The sequence below is a fragment of the Mandrillus leucophaeus genome, unplaced genomic scaffold (genome assembly GCF_000951045.1).
Source record: "Mandrillus leucophaeus isolate KB7577 unplaced genomic scaffold, Mleu.le_1.0 Scaffold14, whole genome shotgun sequence".
Classification (NCBI taxonomy): Eukaryota; Metazoa; Chordata; class Mammalia; order Primates; family Cercopithecidae; genus Mandrillus; species Mandrillus leucophaeus.
Genome location: NW_012101365.1, coordinates 4,187,396 through 4,192,440, shown reverse-complemented (window position 1 = coordinate 4,192,440; position 5,045 = coordinate 4,187,396). Strand labels below are relative to the sequence as shown.

General features: G+C 43.4%; 1 pseudogene; it reads right to left on the bottom strand.

Annotated features, from left to right (window-relative positions):
* Nucleotides 1-3,686: 3,686 nt before the first annotated feature.
* LOC105534894 lies at nucleotides 3,687-4,649 on the bottom strand (annotated as a pseudogene).
* Between the last annotated feature and the right edge of the window lie 396 nt (nucleotides 4,650-5,045).

The window sequence follows — 5,045 nt, the reverse complement described above, 5'->3', positions numbered from 1 at the left end:
GCATTTTGGGGGACCGAGGCAGGTGGATCACCGGAGGTCAAGAGTTCGAGACCAGCCTGGCAACCATGGTGAAACCCCATCTCTACTAACCATACAAAAAATTAGCCGGGTGTGGTGGCAGGCGCCTGTAAGCCCAGCTACTGGGGAGGCTGAGGCAGGAGAATTGCTTGAACCAGAGAGGCAGAGCTTGCAGTGAGCTGAGATCGTGCCACTGCACTCCAGCCTGGGCGACAAGAGCAAAACTGTTTCAAAAAGAGAAAAAAGAAAAAGAAAAACGTCCATCATTGTCATGTTTGGGATCTAGGCTCAGCTGGCAAACTTAGAAGGGTCCTGACAAAACACAGTGGTGATCCCTTCTAAGAAGGAAGTGAGTCCCCGGAGGAGGAGACACTTGGCAAGTAGAGTGCATTCCACACACCAGAACCAGGGATTCAGAGGGGGCTAGGCATTCCAGGCACCCACAGAGGCTGGCACCTGAATTCATCCTGCCCTGGCAACTCTGGGGAGAAAAGGGCAATTTATGTACAAAGAGAGCAGCCGTTCTGAGTTTGGCCACCTGGGGCCCAAGCAGTCCTCCTGTGGAGGGCCTCTCAGTGTAACCAAAACGGGGGCCTTGCCTTTGTCACTTGCTTCCACCATCTTCTGAGAGCACGGTAAGGGTTCAGTGTCATGGCAGAATGATGAACACCCCGTGCGCAGGGCTTTGGCAGCACCCTGGATGGCCACTCCAGCCATCTCTTGCTCAGCTGTCCTCATCAGTGTTGGAGTCTCAACTCAGCAGAGGCCACAGGTGTCAGCAACAGCAAAGTGCCTACGCTCCGGGCCAAATAAAAACCTCTTCCTTCTTTAATCCGGTGCCTAAGGAGTTTTGTCTGTGGCTTGTTCTGTTACAAAAGGACATCTTAGATCACTTTCCAAGTGCAAGTGAGGCACATGTGGGAACACCCAGAAACATATGGGGCAGGTGGACTGTGCTGAGAAGGGGAATTCCCACACTGGCAAGATGAATCTGGTCTGCATAAACCATGATTTAATTTTAATGTGCCACTCTCATCAAGTGGTGAATCCTGAGAATACTCAGATTAACCATATTGGGTATACTGTTTTGTAATCTGCTTTTTCTCTTAATTATCAAATATTAAACAATTATCTTTTCATGATTTTCTTTCTTTTTTTTTTTTTTTCCAATCGTAGAGATGGGATCTACCCATCTGTCCGGGCTGGACTTGAACTCCTGGCCTCAAGTGATCCTTCCTCTTCAGCCTCCTAAAGTGCTGGGATTATGGGCGCGAACCATTATGCTGAGCCTTTCCATGATTTTTATTGCTACACAGTATTTCTTTATGTGGATTTATTTCCATTTATTTAGCCAATCGCTTTCCTTTTCTTTCTCGACTCACTGCAACCTCCACCTCCCGGGTTCAAGCAATTCTCCTGCCTCAGCCTCCTGAGAAGCTGGGACTACAGGTGCTCACCATCATGCTCAGCTAATTTTTGTATTTTTAGTAGAGACGGGGTTTCACCATGATGGCCAGGATGGTCTTGATCTCCTGTCCTCGTGATCCACTCACCTCGGCCTCTCGATCTCCTGCCCTCGTAATCCATCCACCTCGGCCTCCCAAAGTGCTGGGATTACAGGCATGAGCCACCACTCCCAGCCTGTTTTGTTTTTAATAGCTTTATTGAGATATAGTTAATTAACTGCACATATTTAAAGTGTGCAATTTGAGTTTTGATATACTTATATAATATATACACATGCATATAAATTACATATATATACGTGTGTGTGTGTATATATATGTATATATCTCCATCATCTCATTCGTCACCATGTCAAGGTAATGAACATATTCATCACTGCCAAAGTTTCCTCATGGCCCTACACTGCCCGCTTCCCCACATCCCCAAGCAAATAACAATCTGCCTTCTCTCCCTAGATTAGCTTTCATTTTCTAAAATTCTATATAAATGGAAGCATACAGTATGTATTATTTCTGTCTGCCTTTGTTCACTCAGCATAATTATTTAGCAATTCATATGTTTTGTTGCATATATCAATAATTTGTTCTCTTTTATTATTGCTGAGCAGAATGCCATGGTATGAATATAACAGAATTTGCTTATCCATTCGCCTATTGATAATGGATTTTTGGTTTTTTCTAGTTACTGGCTAGCATACAAATAAAGCTGGTATGAGCATTTGTGTTCAAATCTGTGTGTAGGCGTGCGCTTTTTTTTTTTTTTTTTGAGATGGAGTTTCACTCTTGTGGCCCAGGCTGGGGTGCTATGGCATGATCTTGGCTCACTGCAACTTCCGCCTCCCAGGTTCAAGTGCTTCTCCCACCTCAGCCTCCCAAATAGCTGGGATTACAGGTATGCACCACCACGCCTGGCTAATCTTGTATTTTTAGTAGAGATGGGGTTTCTCCATGTTGGTCAGACTGGTCTCGAACTCCTGACCCCAGGTGATCTGCCTGCCTTGGCCTCCCAAAGTGCTGGGATTACAGGCATGAGCCACTGCGCCCAGCAGACGTGTACTTTTATTTGTCTTAAATAAGTGCCTAATAGTGGCGTGTAGTCCCAGCTACTCAGGAGACTGAGGCACAAGGACTGCTTAAGCACAGGAGCTCAAGTCTTGAGTAATAGACTCAATTGCTTGGGTCTGTTTTTGGACTCTGTATTTTGGTTGTGTTAATCTACATGTCTACTGTTTTGTTTTGTTTTGAGATGGAGTCTTGCTCTGTCACCCAGGCTGGCATGCAGTGGTGCAATCTCAGCTCACTGCAATCTCTGCCTCCTGGGTTCAAGCAATCTTGGTGCCTCAGCCTCCCACGTAGCTGGGACTTCAGGTGTGCACCACCATGCCTGGCTAATTTTTTTGTATTTTTAGTAGTGACAGGGTTTCGCTATGTTGGCCAGACTGCTCTCAAACTCCCGACCTCAGGTGATCCACCTGCCACGGCCTCCCAAACTGTTGGGATTACAGGAGTAAGCCACGTCACCTGGCCCTATATGTCTATGTTTAAGCCAATACTACATTTCCTTGATTACTCTATCATCTTGAAATCAAGTAGTATAGGTCCTCCAACTTGGTTTTTCTTTTTCAAAGTTGTTTTGACTATTCTGAGTCCTTTGCATTTTACTTAAATTTTAGAATCAGCTCATCCATTTCTTTTTTAAAAGCCTGCTTGGATTTTGGTTGGGATTATGTTGAATCTGTAGGTTAATTTGGAGAGAACTGAGATTAATAATTTTGATTCATGAACATGGTATATATCTCTATCTATTTAGATTTTCTTTAATTTCTCTCAGCAGTGTATTGTGATTTCAAGCTACAGGTCTTGCATATCTTTTTTTTTAAGATGCATTTATTCAGCATCATTATCAGACCATTACATTTAGCAATCAACAGCAAGGGTGCAAAAAAAAAATCTGCATTAAAACCCTTTGTTGGAATGCTTTACACCTTCCACAGAACAGGAACTAAAATAACCTGTCAACACAATTAGTGACAAATACAGTCCTCAAGTTTTTCGCCCATACACATAAGTATGGTCTAAACCATGTCTTCTTTGTAGCAGCTAGGCCCTGCTAGGCTGAGTTCACAAATCTGTTGTAACCCGTAGCTTCTCCGTCCCTTCTCTGGCTCTCCTCTCCTGCTAAGCTTTCTTTCCTGTCAGTAATTAAAATCTTCTGCCACTGGCATAGCTACTGTTGCTACTGGAACTGTCATAGCCACCTTGGTTTTGTGGTTAGGCAAAGTATTGGCCTCCACCACCGTAGGGGCCAGAGCTTCTGCCTCCAAAGTTTTCTCCCTTCTTGGGTCCAAAATTCGAAGAATGATTGTTGTAATTGCCAAAATCACTGTAGCTTCCACCACTTCCAAAATTGCTTCCATCATTACCAAATCCATTATAGCCATCCCCACTGCCACCATATCCACCACCACCCTGGCTGCCACCAAAGCCACCATGACCACTAAAGTTTCCTCCACGACCAAAGTTGTCATTCACACCAAAACCACCTTCACAACCACCACCAAAGTTTCCAGAACCTCTTCAACCTCTTTGGCTGGAGGACGCACTAGCCATCTCTTGCTTTGACAAGGCTTTCTTAACTTCACAGTTGTGGCCATTCACAATATGGTATTTCTGAACGACAGTCTTATCCACGCCGTCATGGTTGTCAAAAGTTATAAAGGCAAAGCTCCTTTTCTTGCCAATGCCTCGGTCAGTCATGATTTCAATCACTTCTATTTTTCCAAACTGTTCAAAATAATCTATTAGGTGATGTTCTTCAGTGTCTTCTTTAATGTCACCAACAAACATCTTTTTCACAGTTAAGTGGGCACATGGTCTTTGAGAATCTTCTCTTGAGACAGCTCTCTTTGTTTCCACAACTCTTCCATCCACCTTGTGTGGCCTTGCATTTGTGGCTGCACCCACCTCCTCCACAGTGGCATATGTGACAAACCCAAAGCCACTGGCGCACTTGGTGTTTGGATCTCTCATGACCACATGGTCCATGAGCATTCCCCATTGCTCAAAGTGGCTCCTCAGGCTCTCATCAGTTGTTTCAAAGCTCAACCCTCCAGTGAGGAGTTTCTGCAGCTGTTTGGGCTCTTTAGGAGACTCTGACTTAGACATGATGGCAGGGGGAAGAGAGAATTTAATGATCCAGGTCTTGCATATCTTCTGGCAAATTTGTCACTAAGTATTTCCCATATTAATACTATCATAAATGCACTTTTAATATTTCAATTTCAAGCAGAAGGTTATCAGCATGTAGAAATACAATTGATTTTTGTATGTTGAGTATGTGTCTTGAAACTTACATACTTTTAGCTCACATACTTACATACTTTTAGCTCACAAACTTACATACTTTTAAACTCACATACTTTTAGCAGTAGTTTGTACATTCTTTAGGATTTTCTTTATAGATGACCATGTTGTCTGCAAATACAGTTTTACCTCTTCATTTCCACTCTGTATGCCTTTATTTTTATTCATTTATTTATTTTTAGATTTCTCCCAATTTAG